Source organism: Myodes glareolus, chromosome 26 (assembly GCF_982192425.1).
Source record: "Myodes glareolus chromosome 26, mMyoGla1.1, whole genome shotgun sequence".
NCBI classification, from domain to species: Eukaryota; Metazoa; Chordata; class Mammalia; order Rodentia; family Cricetidae; genus Myodes; species Myodes glareolus.
This window is the reverse complement of record NC_142051.1, coordinates 33,354,180-33,375,503: the sequence shown is the minus strand read 5'-3', so window position 1 is coordinate 33,375,503 and position 21,324 is coordinate 33,354,180. Positions and strand designations below refer to the sequence as shown.

The window sequence follows — 21,324 nt, the reverse complement described above, 5'->3', positions numbered from 1 at the left end:
GACAGTTGTTTTAGACGCTAGGGAAATAAATTTCTCTTATCCAAGCATAGTGGCACAGGTTTGTAATTTCAGCACCCTGGAGACGGAGACAGGAGGGCTGTCTATTTGGGAAACCACATAGTAAGACCCTGCCTCAAATAAATAAAACAATTCAAGCAAATAAATGATAAACATCATTGATTCTATTGTATTGTTCATGCTTTTGAGTTCCATAGTGTTTCATTGTCAGTGGCTTTCCAGGTTCTAAATGGCATTCTCTCTGTCACACACACACACACACACACACACACACACACACACACACACACACTGGCACTCTCTCTGACACACACACAACACACACACACTCCCTTCTCTATCATATTGCCTCAAGATAGAGAAAATCAAGTACAGAATCAGAGTACTGTATTCTACTCTGAGAGAGAGAGAAGAAGCAGGAAATCACTAAAGTCCTCTCCTTCTGTAATGGCAAGGCACAAGCATCCTTGGTTCTTTTTACAGGAAGCTTGCCCCCACCCCAAAGAGGAGCACTGAGAATTCAAACCCCTCCCCTCAACTCATTTACTCAGCGGGCTTCCCCTCAAGCAGATCCTTGTCTCGTCACACAGAGCAGAGCTGGTTCATTTTGTTCCTTAAATCCCTTTCTGGGTTTCTTTATTTTTTTTTTTTAAATTTCTTGATTGCTTTTTAAAAATTGTTTTTATTTTTGTTCCAAGGAACATACAACACCTGATGTCTTTCCTCCTGTACTAAAGAAAAAAAAAAGTGGGCCCAGTGATTTCCTGAATATCCTTAGGAAGAGGTTTTTCCATGACTGATGTGTTCAGTCGAGAATTTAGGATTTGAAGTGATCCTGTATGATCGATGTGGGAAACTCATCCCCTCCCACTCCTAATTCCTCCTTCCCCTGCCCCTGCCTCTCTCCCAGACTGGCTCTTGATTTGTAGACCAGGCTGGCCTCCAACTCAAGCCTCTCTCCCCAGCTTCCTCCACAGAGCTGGAAAGTACCTGGCCTTTTCCTCGGAAACATGCAAAAGCACTTGATCGTCTAATTTCCAAGCAGGATCTTACTGAGCCCTGATGAGAATCTAAGGGCGTTGGAAACAAACTTAAACCACTGTGAGTTTATAATCTAATGCAGGAAGGATTACGAACCATAATAAGACAGTGTATTGTATTATGATAAAGGTACCGGGACATAAATGAGCTTACCTGGGAAGGAAGCAGGGGGACCCCCCAAAAGGAAAATAATGTTTACGAACCCTGTAGTGGGTTGACAGATGCCCATATGGAAAATGACATCAAGTCTGTGAAATGAACAAACACTGCAGACAGTGAATAGAGCCTTCCACTCCATCCAGAGCTTATGATCTGCAGATAGGGGCTGGAGAGATGGCCCAGTGGTTAGGAACACTACTCTTGCAGAAGCCCCAAGTTTGGTTCTCAGCACCCACTTTGCCCACCTCACAAGTGTCTGTAACTCCAGCGCCAGGATGTCAGGGGGAGACTGACATCTCTGACCTTTGCTGGCACCCGCGTTTACCTGCATGCACACACATCAAGAAAAGTAATAAATCGTTTTCGAAAGATGCACAGGTAAATCTGGCCTTCTCTAAAATGTACAAAGTTCAAAACCAGCAGTGCCCCCAAGGGAGGGATAAACATAGATAAAGAGTACACTTGGCACTGTGAAGAGGGCAGAAAGCTTTGGGCCAGGGGAGAGGCTGAAATTGTGCTTGCAGTTGGGGGAACTTTCAGGGGAGTCTAGATAGTGAATAAGTCACCCTTTGCATGCTAGAAATAAGATGGGACACGACTCAGTGAACACACAATGTGTGCAGAATCCTGGGGCATTTCTCAGCACCGATGCATATAAGCACATCCATGGTCTCATTATTCTTTGTCCGTGTGATCATCAAACATCATCCTGCTTCCGTTTTTCCAAGAAATTGTATTTCATGATTGTGCTAAGCCATAGTTCTTTCTCCTTTACACTGAAGTGTAAAGGATTCCAGGTTTGGGTTTTTTTGGGTTCCCCCCCCTCCACAATTTCTTAATGTTTTCTTCACCTGTTACCACTGGCACTGACCACTTCCCCCTTCTCACTAGAGCTCTTTCTCTCTCCCAGCCTGTTCTTTGGATATTCTGGTGCTAATTTAAAAGCCAGAAAGAACTTCCAGCCAGCCTTTCCAACATCTGTCCTTTATCATGCAGCGAAGAGCAAAGTATGAAAGCGTGTGGTAACAGAGCTTTTCCTTAGAAACGCCCATCTACTCACCCCAGATATGGGACCCACGACAGACCAAAGTACGGACACCACTAAAGCCCGACTTGTTGAACCAAGGAGTTTTATTGGGCTTGCATACAAGAGTATGGGTGAGACAGCTGCATCTCCAAAGACCAGGCCAGCATGGGTGACAGCTCACAAAAGGTGCAAAACCTGGAGCACACTGCACAGCCTGCAGGCAACAGCTCAGCAGTCTGGAGAGTGTCCTTTCCAAGTGACTATGGTCTTAACCTCTTCCAGACAGCTCTGCAGTCTTCTTCCTCTTCAAAACGGGTCTCGGGGTCTTCCTGGGAGCTTCTCTGTTCTGAGTCTTTGGTGTGGGACATCCTTCTGTCTATGTGTTGCTTTTATTGGTTAATGAATAAAGAAACTGCTTTGGCCTACAGCAAAGCAGAACAGAACTAGGCGGTGAAAACTAAACTGAATTCTGGGAGACAGAAGGCATAGTCAGGAGAAGCCATGTAGCCCCGCCAGAGACAGACTCCAGATGGAACCTTGCCGGTAAGCCACAGCCAATGGTGATACACAGATTAATAGGTTAAATTAAGATGTAAGAGTTAGCCAATAAGAAGCTAGAGCTAATAGGCCAAGCAGTAATTTAATTAATACAGTTTCTGTGTGGTTATTTCTAGTCTGGGCAGCCGGGAACAAACAAGCGGCTTCTCATACTACAAGTCTTCTTTGTAGCTCAACCTTCTCCATCTGAGAGGGACTCTCAGCTTCCATTGTTTATTTTGGTAAGGGGGGGCCTAGTGAGTCTAGTCAGTTTCGGGGACTTCCTGAAGCTCTGTTGAGTTGTTTACCTTCAGGCTTAAGGTTTGGTTTCATTCTCAGAGGAAATATTACACAGTGTACAGGAGTGCTGCTCCTCATAGCATGATGAATTTCCACCTGCCCCTCTCTTAGTTTGATTGATTAGTTGCTAAATGCTTAAATCTGCAGCAAGTTGCCCCAATTCCTCCACATCTTGGTTTCTTTCTCTATAAAACAGAAATATGATGGTATCCACCTTGCAGGACCATTGTGAGAATTAACTAACTTGGTGCCATGGCTAGAATGTAGTTACACATGATGCATATTTTCAGTTCTTAAAGACACTTTTCGCTAGGCATTTAGGACTTCCCTGCTTCCTGATTTTGCATCAGACTTGGCAGGACCATTGTTGGTAATGGTTAGTTTTAGCTACCCGACTGGACCGTGGGAGACCCATGAATCTGGTCAAATATTGTTTTTGAATGTGACTGGATATTGTTTCTTTATTTTCCATTTATTTTTTATGAAATGAGATTTTTTTTTTAATTTGAATTGGTGGATTGAAGAAAGGTGACCTCCCGAACAGAGGTGAGTCTGTGTATGTTGTCTCATACATCCAGGACATGCGGAATTCAGGAAAGATAAATGCCTTCTGTGACTGACTGCGGGAGCTGCTGCACAAACCTGCCTTTGATTTTCCTGGTCCTCAGGCCTTCAGACTTGGACTGGAATGTATGCCATCTGCTTGCCAGCTCTCAGACCTTGGAACTACGCCGCTGTCTGACTACTATCTCCACCTTGGTACTAACAGATCTCGAGGTCCCAAGTCTCCGTAAAAGGGTGAGATTTACATATGTCATGTTAGTCATTTGCAATGTATATTGGCAGCACTATGTATATTATACCTTAGGATTAGTCAAGATACTCCAGAGGAATAGAAGGACTGAAAGGTGTACGTGATTATCTGCTGAGGGATAATGCTCGTGTCCACTGTAATGATTTGTCACTCATATTGGTTTAATAAAGTGCTGATTGGTCAGTAGCCAGGAAGGAAGTATAGGTAGGGCAACCAGACTAGAAGAATTCTCAGAAATGAAAAGGCAGAGATGCAATCATAAGCCAGAGGCAGAAGAAGCAAGATGAGAATGCCTCACTGAGGAAAGGTACCAAGCCATGTGGCTAACCATAGACAAGAATTATGGGTTTATTTCAGTTGTAAGAGGTAGTTAGTAATAACCCTGAGCAATAGGCCAAATAGTTTATAATTAATAGGAGCCTCTGTGTGTTTCTTTGGGACTGAACAGCTGTGGGACTGGGTAGGACAGAAACTCCTGTCTACAGTGGTTAAAGGGGATTCAGTAAATCAGCTTGTAATACTAGAGGCTGACTAGTTCCTCAGTCAGCAATATGGAAGTTGGAGACACCAGCAGGTTTTCCATCTAAAACCGAGAAGCCACAGAGTGAGAAAAATCAGTGACGGGGTCTGTGGGCGATGGCAGCGGTGGAAATGCACCGGATTGGGATCGGCAGGAGTCGCGTTCTCCCTCCAGCTTCTCCCTCGTACCTTTTGTTCCATCCCTGCCTCCAGACCGTGGGATGCTCCACTGTATCATGGGTGGCTCCTCACCGACCAGTTTGCCGAGGAACATGCCAGTCATCTCTGAATACACCCTCCCAGACACAACCACAAGTGTGCCTTACTAATTTAGATATCTCTTTCCATTCAGTTTGACAACAAAGGCATCATTATTTGTAAAAGCAATGCCTAAGGTAGTTTTACACACACACACACACACACACACACACACACACAGAGAGAGAGAGAGAGAGAGAGAGAGAGAGAGAGAGAGAGAGTCTACTTTGTGGTTTGTCCTATTCTCCGTGAAATCCCACGGTTATCTTGATGCTCTGTCAGGTGGAAAAGCCAGTTTCATATCACACACTGAAAAGAAAAAAAAACCTAGTTAAACTGATCATTTTAGCAAAGATACAGAATTGCATTAACTCCACTCCCTTTCACGAGGTGAAATTTTTGAGAAACACGTTCGTAAGGCTACTCAACAACCCCCAGGGACCTGAAGACTGGAAAGAGCTGGAAGGTCGGATCCACTCCGTCTACTTCCGTGCTGCCGTAAAGGGGAGGAAGTGGAAAGGAAGGAGGAACTTAGCAACCTGGGAGAGATATATTTATTTGATTTGCTCTTATAAAGGGAACAATCTAGACGAGAAGTGAGTTGGAACAGTACCTACCGGTCAGATGTTTGAAAAAAGTTGGCAAGAATAAGCCAGAATGAGGTACTAATGAAGATGCTTTTTAGCCAGGAATTCTCACAGTGGCTTGGCATTTTTCAGAGTTAGCTTTTCATTTTGGGGTGTGTGTGTGGGAGGGGGGACTGAGTAGAAATTAGGGGGTATTTTTCTGCACAGAATTGACTTGGACGAGGGTTAAGATAAATTTTTTTGTCAAAGCTGGGTGTGGTGCTGATGCAAGTCTGAAATTCCTGCACTAGGGAGGCTGAAGCAAGAGGCTTGGGAGTTCAAAGCCAGCCTGGGTTGCACGTGGAACTCCCCTAATAAAGAACATTGTATGTTTTCTGCATACCGTGGCCTTACCCACTCACTAACTAGCGTTCCTGGGGTAATCAGGGTTCTTGGTCTTTTTGATAGACGAATTTAAAAATGGAAAGAAGGAAGTTAAAAGGCCATTTTCTTACAGTTTCAGGGAAAAACAGCGGGGTAGGAAGCTGGAAACCTTGGCAACTACTGAGAGGAAGTAGACGGTGAGGAGGGAAGGAGAAAATTGGCATTTGGGGAGGCCAGAGAGGACCAGAGTTGAGCTGTGGGTGGTCTGGGAAGGAATTTGGAAGTTTTGAAAATTACTTTAGAGAGAAATCTTTTTTAAAATGTGTGTGTGTGTTTGGTGTGTGCCACAAGTGTGGAGTTCAGAGGACAGTGTAGCTCAAACTCTAATTGGTCTTAATAATAATAATAATAATAATAATAATAATAATAATAATAATAAAACGGAGTCAAATATCAGGGGGTGAAAGTTGAGAGATCAGGAAGCAGAGCAGCCAGCCACTAGAGCGACCTCTCACCTCTACCGAATCCTCAGATCAAAGGGGCGACCCTATCCTCAGACTGTACCTTCTGATGTCTGCTTCAGACTGCATCTCCAGGCTGTACAGAGCTCTCTGCTCCTCCTGCCTTATTATAGGCCTTTCTCAGCCCGACCAGATCCTTTCCTGTCTCCACCTCCCTAGTGCTGGGATTAAAGGCCCGGGATCCCAAGTGCTTGGATCACCTTCGTGTGAGTTCTGTTTCTCTTTTAGACAGATTCAGTCTCGTGTAGCCCAGGGTGGCCTTGAAATGACAGAGATCCTCCTGCTCCTGTCTTCCGAGTCCTGGGGTTAAAGGTGTGTGCCGCCACTCCCTGGGCTCCAGTGCCTTAGCTCTGCACTCTGATCTTCAGGCGAGCTTTATTGGTTAAAACACAAAGAAAATATCACCACAGGACAGCTTGCAGGAGTCTATTCTTTTCTGCTCTGTGGGTTCCTGGGATCAAATCCATCTTGCTGTCCTGTGGCAAATCCTTTCTAATAAACACTCAAACAAAGTCATACTGCAGCTGGAGCCTTGCTTTTGGGGGAACCCGGGATACATGCTTCCTTAATCATCAAATGAACGTCACTGGGAATGTAGGGTTTAGAAATAGAATAACTCTTAAGCTCCATTATGACCAACTGAATGCAATGTCAAGTTTGAACCCCTTTGAGCATGTAGTTATGTAAGCTTTGACTATAATAACGGCGGTAAAAATAGCACGGGTAATAACGCTATCTAGCCTCTGTTGACAGCTTTAAATGTGCCGGGAACTATTGTAGAAATTTTTTAAAATCCCAGTAGCATGTTTACTGCTCGCAGCTCCTCAGTGAGGCAGATGCTGTTATGTTTGGCAGCGACATTGCTGCAAACCAGTAAAGACTCTACCACTGAGAATAGTAGCTTGTGGTATTGTTTCCCCTGGTGTAAGGAGGCTGCTTGTTTGTCTCCCGGCAGCCCAGACTCCAGAAATAATCACACAGAAACTATATTATTTGCAATGCTGTTTGACCAGCAGCTTAAGCATATTTCTGGCTGACTCTTACATCTTAATTTAACCCATCTCCACTAATCTGTTCATCACCACGAGGTCATAGGCTACCAGCAAAGTTTCAGCATGTCTGTCTCCGGCAGCGGCTCCATGACTTTTCTCTGACTCCGCCTCCTTTCTCCCAGCATTCAGTTTAGTTTTCCCCTGCCTATCTACCAGATCAGGTCAAACCATTTTCTTTATTAACCAATGGTAATCACAGCATACAGAGGGGAATCCCACATCATTCTCCCCCCGCCCCCATGTACCACATGCCATTCCTAGCTCTTGATTTTCTTAAATATCCATCTTTTATCTGGTTGTATGCTATAGGCTGGAGAGACCGATAGAGACAGACAGAAAGGAAGTGGAATAAGTGAGACAGACAGAGACAGCGAGGGAGAGAAAGCAAACATCTCCCTCCAGGAAACGATTATCCCTAACTGATGGCAGCTGGAGTTTTTTCTCTTTCAAACTCAGAAAGAAAACACAAGTACACTTTTCTCATACTCGGTCTCATTGAGTTTGCCCAGGTGGAACTGGCAGAGTTAAAGATCTGGAAGACACACTAGGTTTGCCCTTCTATATCTTTCTGTCAGTAGAGCATTCTATTACTTGCGGATCATCCCTCTCCCGAGTCATCACGTTGACACAGAACGGGGTGTCATTCTGGTAGCTCCTAGGAACGCTTACTTGGTTGTGAGAAACGCACGGTTGAGAGTCTCAAACAAGGGTCAGGAACAGACTTTATCCCACATGGGCGTGATGGTGAAATAGTTAATGAGTTCTGTGAAACTTGACTTCCATTCAAACACTGGAAATACACACTGGGATGTAGATCAGTTGGTCGAGCCCTTGCCTAGCATCCAGGAAGATCTGTGTCTGATCCTTGGCACCACATCAACCAGACATGATGCCTCAGGTCTGCAATCCCAGCACTTGGGAGATAGAAGCCGAGGGATCAGACGTTCAAAGTCACCCTCAGCTAGGTAGTAAGTTGAGGCTAGCCTGGGGCTTTCTGAGATCCCAACTCAAAACAAAACCCACGAACTCTTTAGGAACGACTTTGTGATCTATAATTCCTAACACCTGGGGGTCAGACGTTGACAACATTTGAAGAAAGGAACACTACATTCTTTTCTTATCCGCTGCCCTTTTGTCTACTCCTTTGCAATTGTTGGCCACTCCGCCTGTCTGCCTGAGCCCGCAGTGAGCACAGCTTTTCAACAATCGGAATGGGGAAACCACAGAGCTCTCCACGTCTTTAAAATTATGCGCCAGCAAATCCAGAATAATCAGCGAATGCACTTGGCGGATTAAGCGCTATCAGAAGTAGAAGCGAAGACAGGCCGCACGTGATTGATTTTCTCTCTTGGATGATTTGAGGACTAAAGCTTGTTAGACTTAAACACAATAGCAGGTCACTGCTTTAACATGAGGTCTGCGAAGATCTTTTCTGGTGTAATGGACATTTTTCTTTTTTCCTACCATGCTACTCATAATGTTTTAGCAATTACTCGTTTCTGTTGCATTTGTTTACGTATTTATTTATTAAATAAATAATCTTGATCTGGCTTCTAAGGCTCCTAATACCTGGTTGTGGGGAGTCGCCATTGTCACCTGATCATGTGTGTCAGATCGGGAATATACGCCACGGTTCACAATCCTTCTGTTAATATTTGCCTCCGATTGTGAGTTCCCCAAGAGAAGAAATCCCTCTTCTTATTTACTTATATGAGGTCCCTTCAGTATCTGCCACAGTGTGGCATGCAACAGGCAGACAGTGCTCAGTTTTGAGCCCATGTCATACGAGGACCAGCTGTGGGATACACTAGGTCCCATTAAGGAAGTTGTCACTCTCTCTCCTCTCTCCTCTCTCTCTCTCTCTCTCTCTCTCTCTCTCTCTCTCTCTCCCTTCCTCCCCCCTCTCTCTTCTTTCTCTCTCCTTTCTTTACCTCCTTCTTTCTCCTCCTCCTGCCATGCCATGTGCACACGCATGCTTTGTGTATGAGTGCTGTATGTGCATGTTCGTATGGATGTGGACATCTGTTCATGCCGAGGCCATGTAGGTAGCTGTCAGGCCTTTTTCTTCATGTGACTTTTTATGGTACCAGGGATCAAATTCGGGTCCACATAGTCGTGTGGCTGATACTTAATGAGCCATATCCCCAGCTCCCTTTCCAATGTTTTTCTCTGGGCAGGCAATGTCCATGTGGATGCACGTGTGTTTGTGTGTGTGTACACGGGAAGAAATGTATGTCAGTGTGAGAGGGTAGAGGCCAAAACTTGGAATTTGTGGCTCAATGTTTCCTCACCTGGGCAAGTTGCTTCTTGCAGATCTTTTCGTCCATGCTAGAGATTCACGGCATTTACTTTATAAAACGGGAAGCCCGATCTTCTGCATGAATAATTGAGGTTTTAGCATCTGAGCACCTTGGATTGGAAATCTGAATGTCAAACACTCATTTCTCCCTCTCGGTCAAGGATTTCGGCTGTGCTTGCTCCATTTTGTCCTGTCTTTTCTCTCCCTGACTTTGAGGAGGAAGCGGAAGAGAGGCAAAGAACGACAGGGTGGAGGGTGGTCAGGGTCAGAGAACTTACTTAACAAGGACTTCTGCCGGAGGGGCAATTCCATGCTGGTCGAAAATAGTAACCGAGTCCCTTTTCTTCCCGGGGTTTCAGTTCTGCAGTTGATGCTTTTGAAGAGACAAAGCAGTAACAGGCCAGAGATTAAGGTGAATTTTTCTGAGTCATTCCGGGCCACACATTGGTTACCATTTACCTTTCAAACCATCCTAATTGTTAAAACTGCGCAGCAGGGGTTCTCAACCTGTGGGTCGCAACAGCCCACCCCACCCCACCCCAACAGACTTCTGGCTCCAGAAAGTATTTTTGCATTATCGTTCATAACAGTAGCCAAATTACAGGTATGAAAGAGCAAGGAAAAATAATTTCATGGTTGGTGGGGGTGGGGGTGGGGGGATGGAGGGGGCACCACAACATGAGGAATTGTATTAAAGGGTCACAGCATTAGGAAGGTTGAGAACCACTAGACTACAGGGCCATTTGCCCTAGGTTTCTGTTCTCCGAAGGCTTCTTAGTTGCTTAAGTAGCAATGGTCCAACCCAGTCTGTCTTGGTGTGACTTGACCCCAGGAGGAGCCATCTTACTCAAAACATCAGACTTTTCCCTGTGGGTGGGTGGAGAGCATAGCCTTGGTGAGGAAAATCCCAAGGGAGGAGTTGGTGTGATGACTGGGGGAGAAAAAAAAAACACACAAAAACTCGAGTTTCTACACGGTGGCAGTGCACGCTTGACCACCGACAAAACAAAACAAACAAAACCATAAGCTGGACATTTGCCCCCATTTTAGCAACACAGACTACTGTCCACGTGGACGATGCTTCCTCTGTTTTGAAGACTGGTTGAGGATAAAAACAATGACTCCGAGTAGCTCCGCCCCCACCCGCCCTGCCCCGCCCCGCCCCACAATTCTCTGGTTGAAAATCCCCTTCCCAGCAAACGTGCCGTGCTGCAGGATGCCCAGTGCATGGTGGATGAGTTTACTCTGCCTCTCTCCGTATTCCTTTTGTCTCCTTAATCGTTTGAGAACAGCGAGGGCCTCAGAAATCTTCCGAGCCATTGCTGTAGCAGTCTGTGATTTCAGCGGTGGTAGGTGGTTGGTGGGCTGTCATCTAAAATACCTGAAGGGGAAGAAGAGGAATTTCCGATATAGTCTAAAACTAAGTTTTCATTGCAGAGGGGAAGAAGTTAGGTGCTAAGGAGAGCGTCCAGTTGGGGACTTTCAAAGCCAGCTTCTTGAGGTTTCTTCACAAAACTTCATTGTCCAGGAAGACGAGCCTTTGAATCTCCTTTTCGTGTGTGTGTGTGTGTGTGTGTGTGTGTATACGCAATTCAATAGACAAAGACAAATAGGTATTTTCCCCAGCGTTCCTTGATGTCCCTCCCTCCCCCACCCACTTGGCAATCCCATGAGCAACCTTTGCTTCTCCTGGCGGTGGCAGCTCAGTCCTGTGTAAGACAATAGATACACAAGGCTATCAGGATTAATTGTTACACCAATAAGCAAAAACAGGGAGGTAGGTTTTGTTTTGTTTTTTTTTTCCATCGCTGGCCTTTGCTATTCCTGGGTGCCAGATGGCATTATATCCACGAAGGAGAAGGAAAAAAAAAATGCTTCGAGTTATAATGTTGACCAGGCATTTACTTCCACTCGGTCACACTGTTTGGGGCTCTCTTTGATGTACAAACCCTCCTAAGATAATGAAATGTGTTGGCAGCTGGCTAATGGCTGGGAAAATGCAAACCCTGAATTGAACCCTTCCCATCCGACTATTCAGTAGCTAGGTAGTCAGGTCCCGGCTGCAGAAGGGGCAAAGAGGCTGGTTGCCAGGCAGGCCCTGAACTCCTGGGCAAGCTGCTGCCCTGTGGGTCCCCCCTCCCCCACATAGACGTGGCCTGTGCCTGCTGGGGCAGAGGAGAAATATAGCCTTCAGAGCCAAGTACAGGCTTATTCCGAGCGGGCCGCAGGAATTTACATAAAAGCCTAGCGCTTACAGGTAAACAAAGCCATTCTCAGACTGCTGATGTGGCGAGGCCATCTGAGAGCCCTTGGTTTTCCTGTCGGTATAGAGTAGAGCCTCCTCTTCATGCAAAAGTGGGGGTGGGGAGTGTCTAAATTTAACTCTGTGGCTGCTGATTTTCTCAGTGGCCCGGTTCGCTGGGCAAGTAGCCATGGATAATTGAAGAGGAGGGGGTTTTCTCAGCCCCCTCTCCTTTGCCGTGGGGGGCCAATCTTGGGGAGATTCACAGGCTGTCTAGCACTCCTACCTTGACCTCCACAGCTCCCAGAGAGTAGCATCTGGATCGCTGGACCTTTTGGGCTCACAACTCAATGCCAACTGCCCCTGAATTGCTGGACCCCAATGAGGTTCCAACTTTTGGACTCTCCTTTGCCCCAATATAAACAATAACAGCCAATCTTGTTTATAAAGTCTTGACATTTGCATGTTTTTTTTGTTTTGTTTTGTTTTTTTCTGGGTCAGGGTCTGTGTAACCCTGATAGTCCTGGTTATTCATAGACCAGGCTGGCCTCAAATTCTAAAACCTACCTGCCTCTGCCTTCCTATGCATTTGTAGTGTCTGTTGTTATGAGACAGGGACCTGTTACGCAGCTCAGACTGGCCTGGAACCCGCCATCCCCCTGCCTCAACCTCCAGAGTGCTGTGATTTCAGGCCTGCACCACCAGCATGCCTAGCTCCAATTATTTTCTATGTTCTTAGAATATAAGGTTGAATTCTACAGGGGTGAGCACACTACCAGTCAAAGCTGACAACCAACCAAAGCTAAGATGGTTTCAAAAGAGTTTTAAATGATAGAAAAATATTTAAAAGCACAGTGTGTGGGAGGTGGGTGGGGAAACAGCTCACTCAGTACAGTGCCTAGTATCCAGTACAGTGCCTAGTATACACAGATGAGACCCGAGTTCAGGTCCTAGCAGCCTGGTTAAATGATGGGTGTGGAAGCCGGTGTTTCTAACACCAGGGATGGGGAAGCTTAATGAGGCAGATTGATGGGCTGTCTGACAGCCAGCCTGCTCAATCAACCAGCCCCAGGTCCAATGGAGAAAGACCTAACCTCCTGAGGAATGACAACAGAGGCTGACCTCTTTGTAACCTCATGCATGTGCACAGCATGCGCGCGCGCACACACACATACACAGAGGCACACAGTATATTTTATGACCTATGGTTATTGTTTGAGGTTTAGTAAGGTTAGTGTCTCAAAGTAAGACTGTTGGAAGGGACACACTCATCTAAGGATGTATGCCCAGGGCTGCAGTGGCAGCCACAGAGGTTTCAGAGCCCCACTGTGCAGCACACACAGCTTGTGTTAAATGCATGACCCCTGTCAGAGAAACCATGCTTCCCATGAAGCTTTCTGTGGGGCTTGATTTATCCTCCCAGGTCATTTCCAAAGTCTTAATGTAAGTTTGGTTGGTCCAGAAGCTCCCTCCAACCCCAGTATTTTCATCTCCTTTATCGGAAATAAATAAATGAATGAATGAATCATTCATATGATTGGTTAAGCCATTTTCTTTTTTATCTAGCTGAAGATGGAACCAATTTTTGCAATACATTCTACAGTTTCTGTCCTGAACCCTGCCTTAGTCTACAGTCAATCTACATGTTGGCCTTTAAGCAAATGCTAAGAGTATGAAATGCATAAAGGGCATCGTTTCTGCCTGAGGGAGAATTTGAGTGGACCGATGGGTTCTGAGGATCAAAACTTCTACTGGTGACATTTTCCACATTCACTCTCCATCTGCCAATCCACAGGACCGGGCTCCTAGCCCAAGGTTGCAAATTTATCTGGACAGATATGAATCTGTCCATCTCAGGACCTGAACCACACCCCGAATCTGCTGCTGTTGTCACATCCAAAAGAGTTTTGAGCTGTTGGATGGTTTTTGCTTTTGTTCGTTTGTTTACTTTTTGAGACAAGAGTCTCACTATCTAGAAAAGACCGACTTCAAAGTCACAGGACTCTAATTGCCTCTGCCTCCCAAGTGCTAAAATTAAAGGCATGTGATGCCATGCCGTACTTTTGTTGTTTTTGAGACAGGAGCTTGACGTGTGTGGGTCAGGGTGACCTTGAACTCATAACCTTCTTGCCTCTGCTTCCCAAGTGAATGGCCTTTACAAAAGTGGCACAGCCTGTCAAATTGACAGCATAGTTCTGAAAATAAGTCACTGACCACCTTTCTGGTTCCTTCTCCTCCCACTCATCAGGTCTACTGAATATAGGTCTATAATGTCTTACCTTAGGATGTCAGGGTGGTCTCTGTATTAGGCAGGATTCTCTAGAGTCACAGAACTTGCAGAATGAATCTCTCTCTCCCTCTCTTTCATATATGTATATGTATGTATGTATGATGTATATATGTATGTATGTATGTCAGAAGAGGGCTCCAGATCTCATAATAGATAGTTGTGAGTCATCATGTGGTTACTGGGAATTGAATTCAGGACCTCTGGAAGAACAGCCAGTGTTCCTAACCTCTAAGCCATCTCTCCAGCCCCTAAAGTACTTTTTTGTTTGTTTGTTTGTTTTTTTAAGACAGGGTTTCTCTGTAGCTTTAGAGCCTGTCCTAGAACTAGCTCTTGTAGCCCAGGCTGACCTTGAACTCATAGAGATCCGCCTGCCTCTGCCTCCCAAGTGCTGGGATTAAAGGTGTGTGCCACCACTGCCTGTTATTAACATATATCAATTTTATGTAATGATAGGTTTTTTATGATATTTTATATATACATATGTATGCATGTAGGTATGTGTGTGTATATATAATGTGTTATTGGTCATGTTTATCCCTTATTACCCTGTCCTGTCCCCCTCTCGCTCCTGCTGTCTGAGTTTCATTAAGGCCACTTATAGGAGCATGTGCTGGGGGTTATTTCCATAAGCAGGACCAATATCCCTGTGACTATACTACCAAAAGAAATGTTTATGCCTCTTGAAGCAATCACTGATTATCTACCCACTCAGAGATGTAGATCCCCAGGCGGAGTTGGGGTCTTGTGAGGCCCTCCCCTCTCTACATATTCTGTTTACAGACTTGTTCCTGTGTAAGGTAGTCACAGCTGTTGAGCATTCAAGAGTACAAAGTCCCTGTCCGACCTGAAAGACAGCGCTCCACAGTGAGCTTCACTTCCTCTGCCTCTTCTGTTCCTTCTAACTGATTCCGAAGTTTATCCTGAGCCTTGGTGTGGAGCAAGACTGATGGATGGTCCAGGTAGGGCTGAAGGTTCAGCCGCCATGTTTTCTCAGCATTCTGACCAGTAATGACAAACCACATTTTTATTTATCCTTTATTTCTCTTACATTTATTTATTTGTTTATTAATTTTATTTAATGTGTGTGTATGCTTGCATGCGTGCGAGTGCACAAGCCATGGTGTCTTCAGAGGCTGGAGGACAACTTGAAGAGTTGGCTTCCTCCTTCCGCTCTGCGTCTATGGGGCTAGAACTCATGTCGCCAGACTCGGTGGCAAACTCTTTAACCGGTTGAGCCATCTTGCTGGCCGGCCCATAAACCAGATTTTTAATAAGCCATTGACCAGCTTCACAACATACAAATTTGAGTTCTAACCACCTATCCTAATTCTTTTTTAGCATCTTGAACCAATTTGAAGTATGGATGTATAGTCCACTTGTTTAGTGTTTAGCTTTAAGAATAATCAAATTGATTTTACTTTCAATTTCACATTTTGTTCTTATTTTGAGCCCCTTATTATCATTTTCTTTTCGTTCCTCTTGAAGATAGTTTTTTGCCAGCGTATTCTATTCTGTCCACTATCTATAAACTAAAAAAAAAGACAGACAGACAGACAGACAGACAGACAGACAGACAGACAGACAGAAAGAAAGAAAGAAAGAAAGAAAGAAAGAAAGAAAAAAGATTAGTCTTATAAGTCTCAACACTTCTGCTGCCCCAGGCTGTACCTATTTGGAAGTAAAATGGCAAAGATGGTTTTTCATTAATTTATTTATTAATTCAGCATACTCTGAGTGCTGGTGAAGTGCCAAAATGTTTAAGTGGCCTTGCTACTGGGATTCCCCTGTTTCTTTTCTCCCTCCTTTCTCTTTTCCAAAGAATAAGGTCTATTATTTGTCCCGTCCTTTGCTGTGTCCTCTAGATTCTTGGACAGAATTCACAAGGAGCTTTTAAAGCCCGCTTTCCCCTTTGACGGCGACTGGTGATTTGAATTTGCATTCTAATATGGCTCTTAAGAGAGCAGCCTTAACCTCCACTGCACTTTACCAGGAGAATTTCAAGGAAGAAATGGTGGCCAGTACTTTGTGTATCACTTGTTTATGGCTTAGTTTCAGTTTAACAGCAGGACCTTTCTTTTTCCGTGTGTGTGTGTGTGTGTGTGTAAAACTGTTTTTTGTGTGCAAGTCATAGTCCGAAAAGGTCAAAATTTTATCTAATTTCAATTTCATATTCAGTTTACAAAGTCATACACATGGTAAAGACCTAGTGAATGGCTTTGATTGACCTTGGTACCTTTGTCTTTAACACACCATTTGATGGCCACTAGAGGATCAGAACCAACCATTGATCTGACCTCTTGCCTTGACAGCCTGTCTAAAATAGATCATCCTTTTGGAGCTCTGACCCTGTCACAGTGTACCCGTCAGGACTTCTTGTTGCCCAGAGAATTTGGTCTAGGCCCTTCAAACTGCTTTGCATATTCTCCCAGTATGTTAGGGGGAAGGGGGACGGTGGTCATTATCACTGTGCACTCTGTATCTTTCCCCACACACATTCTCCAACCAGGTAGTTTCTGTCCCAAACACCTCAGCTGCTGACCTTTGTTGGGACTGCCTGCACTCCAGCTGCATGGGCCTTCTCTGATTGACCAGTCTCTGTGCCCCCTCCCTTCTTCCCCCAACAGTCTTGGCCAGTTCTGGCTTCCCCTGCTTGTCTCCTAGGGCACTTAGCAGCCTCGTTACCTTCTACCGCCCAGATCTCCTTCCAGTCACTTATTGGTAAGGCCTCCCATGATCCCTCCTTCCCTTTCTCTCTCTCTTATTCTCTTTCCAATATAACTTAGGTACTAAATAGTGCATCCTTCATTATGCACATATTTTTTGAGGTCCTTTGATGAAGGGCTATCACCTCCACTTTAAACTAACTTTCTTTCTTTCTTTCTTTCTTTCTTTCTTTCTTTCTTTCTTTCTTTCTTTCTTTCGTTTGGTTTTTCGAGACAGGGTTTCTCTGTAGCTTTTGGAGCCTGTCCTGGAACTAGCTCTCGTAGACCAGGCTGGTCTCAAACTCACAGAGATCCGCCTGCCTCTGTCTCCAGAGTGCTGGGATTAAAGGCATGCGCCACCACTGCCCAGCCACTTTAAACTTTCTAAGGACCTGGTGCTGCTTCATTCTGCCACGCCCACCATTGTATATCCTGTACTCCACCAGTGATGCAGACGGAGTAAGTGGTGGATGACTGCTTTACTGATGGTAAAAATCCTGTAAAAAATTACCCCATTTACCCCCAGAAACTGAACCCATCCATCTCCTTCCGTCCAAAGGGTCACACTTGCCGATTCTCTACTAGATGGTAGTTACATCACGAATATGATCAGGGCATTATTTAGGGATGACTATTAACACAGACTTTCTAAGGGAAAGTAACAGGGTTTTGTAAAAGCTGAAACTTTTGAGTTAGCTCTCAAAAGAATATATTGTGTTTTTTATGACATCAGAGGCTGGGTTGGAGAATTATCAGAAACAGTTGCTCTTTGGCTCTTTGTGTACAGCTTAGCCACAGCCACTCAGTTCCCAGTGTGCGTGGGTGTTAATTAAGGGGCCTGGGATTAACGGAGTGGAGCTCTACACTGTAGTGCTGGTGAACTGAACTGATAATGTGGGTTCTGTTTGTTTGTTTGTTTTATGACGCTTGATTTTCTTTTCCACACCGAATCTTGTTAAGAACTAACAAATAACGATAGCCAGGAAATGGGACAGAATAATCATGAACGAATCTGTGTTTCTCCTGTCAACTGTACCCAGTCCCCAATCCACAGACATAAAAGCCTCATGGGAAAGTCGGGTCTTTGTGTATTCAGGTCTGCTCTTTGCATGTCGTTTGACCAACACTACAGGTTCATTGCTCTAAATTCTATTGGAAACGTAGTAAATTACCTTTCAGTCAGCTTTGCCAAGGATTCACTTTAACTAGTGGATGGTCTATTAACTAGTGGATGGTCTATTAAAGCAAAACAAAAAGCAAGCAAGCAAGCAAACAACAACAACAACAAAAAGCAATGCTTAAAGAGTGTCTTCCCACCACTAGCTGTGGACTCCAAAGGAAGGTTTTAGAAATGTCCTGGGGTCTGTGTGTAAGTCTGAAATGACAGGAAAAGACTGGAAGAAATAGGTGAAGCAGTGGTTATCCAGTATCCTGGAGTCACCAAGGGGCACAGTAACAGTGCAGTCTGGTAAGGCTGTGTTCTGAGTATTTTCTCACGTTAGCCACCAGAGTGGCAGTGGAAGCCAGCATGACAACACTTTGTCTTTTCCATCACCAAGAAGGGCAAGGAAATGCTTCAGAGAGGTCATTCCACTGCAGGAAGAAAGAGGGAGGAGGTGCTGTCTAGAACTCCGAGGGTCCTGAGATCAAAGTCACGCCGTTGGACTGCACACATCCCGTGTACCCATTCGATCTTGGATGAAAGAGACTTCCTGAAGGTAAGAGCTTATGCCTCATCTTCTTAAAGTTAATGACCGAAAGAGAAAAAGGAAAAATATATATAAAAAAATGTCAAGCTCCACCTCTAGGAGAAGGGGCTGAGCTTTCTGGATTGCAGATGTACTCAGTGGGGAATCAGGGATTATTTACAGCAAAGAAAGAAAGACCGAGAGCTGGTCAGGGGTAGGGGATTTTCTAACATGTCATTATTTTTATTTCTGTTTGTTAATTTATTTATGTGTAAACCTCTGTGATTGTCTTGATCCTCATCATGAGTGCCAGGAAAATGCCCTTCTGGGTGGGGGTTCTGGGGTGGTAAAGGAAAGAGAGAGAAGTCCTCCAGAGGAACGTCAGGGTGCCAAGTGAAGATGAGTGAGTGTTTACACAGCAAATGGAGCAAGGACCAATCATACCAGGTCTTGTAGTTTAAAAGAGCTCTTTGGTGGTATGAGCTGTATCACAGATGGGCTGTGAAAGGCCCATTGTCTCTTTGAATCCAGTCTCTTCTTGTCAAAATAAAGTTGTACCCATGGTGTTTAAGGTTATATCCTAATTTTCACTCCATTATTCAGTGGCTTTTAAACAGTCTGACCCTTTTTCTTTTAAGATCGGAATTAAATAGAGTTGCTTGAAGGAAAGTAAAAATGGGTTATTTAGTCTTTTTAAGAAAGGTTTATTTACTTATGTGTATGAGTGTGTGCCTCTGTGAGTTTATGTGCACCGAGTGTGTGTAAGTAACTGTAGAGGCCAAAAGTCATTAGATGCCCTGGAGCTGGAATTATGGAAGTTGTAAGTCGTCTGATGTGGGTGCTGGACCAACCCTGGATCCCCTGAATCAACACCAAGGGCTCGTCTTTGCAGCCCCCACTTGACATTTAAGGTCGTTGGTATTTGGCACAGGAGACAGCATGGATCATTGGGTACAAGGCTAACATAAAAGTTTCTTTTGAAAGTTTGAAAAAAGGTTTATTTCTATTCCATACCTTTGAGAATTTTGCCTGAGTACAGGTATGTGTACTACATGACTGCCTGGTGCCCACAAAAGTTAGAAAGAGGGCATATGGTTTCTTGGCATGAGTTACAGATAGTATGAGTGCTTCGAACTGAACATGGGTACTTGAACTGAACGGAAGGGCATCGAGAACTCTTAACAGCTGGCCATCTCTCTAGCCCTAAACCCACACATTACCAGCTGGGTTTGAACCTCCAATCTTTTGGTTAAAGGGATGACGTGTCACCAAGTTACACTGCAGAGCCAGAAGTTCTGTAAAGAGGATCATGGTCCAGCTCAGAAGCCTGGATACTTTCGCTGTCTATTTCCTCTCCTCATAAACCGCTGGGAATCAGAGAGAGAGTATGTTTGAGAAGCTCCCCTGGGTTAATGTCCCGCTCGGAGTAGGGAGACTCATTTGTAAACACAGCTCTGGGTGCAAACTTAACACAGCTGTTCCTGTCTGAACTCAGAACCAGGGGTCAGCACACTTTTTGTAGCCTTTGTGACATTACAATCTCATGAGTGTCCTGGTTCTTAGAGTTCATTTCTTGGATGTTCAGTGTCACATAGTCTTTCTTTGGGGTGAATTGGTCACAGCATGACAGAAGCTATGTCCGCAGAGAAACACCATGTGACTTAGACTTTTCTCATGACTGATACTGCCAACAGGAAATGATACTTATACGGAAGTTCCTGTGTGCGGAATTAGAGCTCAACATTTCATGTTAGACATGATATTAGTTTCTACATGTATGTATTCGGCACTGAGCATTACATACAAAGAAATTATCTTTTCACGTTTTCTAAGTGATTCCTATATGCTTGTGTGCCAGATACAAGGCATTAAGGTAGCTCAAGACCCGTCTCTGTGAATAACCCAAGACCTGTTTGTCTCTGAATGTCTCTTAGAAGTCCCCATGTATGTTAGTACCAAGCACAGGCTTAGACCATCTTCCACTTTATGGGAAATTCTGAGATTTATGAACGATTAGCCTATAATTACCAAATAGATATATCTATTCCAGTCTCTCAAGGTTTGCCGAGTCTCATGATGATCTCACAATTTCCTCCAGGCTGCTTTTGTCTGGACTTGAGGCAGTAGTACAGACCTCCAGGAGGGGTGGGGTTCTTGGAAATTCCTTCCCCTACCCAACCCAAACAATCCTCTTATCAGAAGTTTCAAATGGTTGACTCATTAGAGTAACAGCTGTCCTTGAAATGCTCTCCTAAAGTGAATTGTATTTAACTTAGGTGATCGTAGTATTACAATTGCAAAATGGTCTGAGTTTTGAGTGTTCGACCAATTGGCACCGTTGCCAGGCAACTACCTTACATTTCCAGCCAATAAGCTCTCCTCTACTTTCTGAGTCGAATCCATTTGCAATGTGTGTTGTTTTTGTTGACCTGTGATCTGTTTGTCACTCCCACGTGTTGTTTACATCAGTGATAAAAACAAACAAACAAACAAACAAACAAAAAGAAAGAAAAGGAAAGGAGAGGAATAAAGCAAAAGCAATCAACAAAGAAAGAAAAATATTTATACATTTACAAGGTATCATGAAAGTCTTACCAAGAGAATGAGAAGACAAACCACAAACCAGAGGTAGAAGCATACTCACATACAATATTCAATATATCAATATACAAGAATCAACACCAATACAATTTTCTAAAAACAATAACTCACAAATACCAATATATTATTATCCCATCACCAATCAATCCCCCCCTTTTTTAATACAAAAATAATGATGAACACCCCTGAGCCTATAAAATACCTCCCCCATCCCCTTATCCCTATATCAATTATAACGAACCCCTAAATGATGCCCCTAAACCTGAGGGAAAACTCTACTGGGAGAGGGGACATCGTCCTCTAAAA

The 21,324-nt window shown here is 44.4% G+C and overlaps 1 long non-coding RNA gene across 1 annotated transcript; it reads left to right on the top strand.

Moving 5' to 3' along the window:
- Nucleotides 1-1,850: 1,850 nt before the first annotated feature.
- Nucleotides 1,851-18,443, top strand: LOC146889769 (uncharacterized). The gene is made up of 3 exons (XR_014999788.2): nt 1,851-2,788; nt 3,661-3,880; nt 18,289-18,443. It is a non-coding gene; the product is annotated as an uncharacterized LOC146889769 (long non-coding RNA).
- The last annotated feature ends 2,881 nt before the right edge of the window (nt 18,444-21,324 follow it).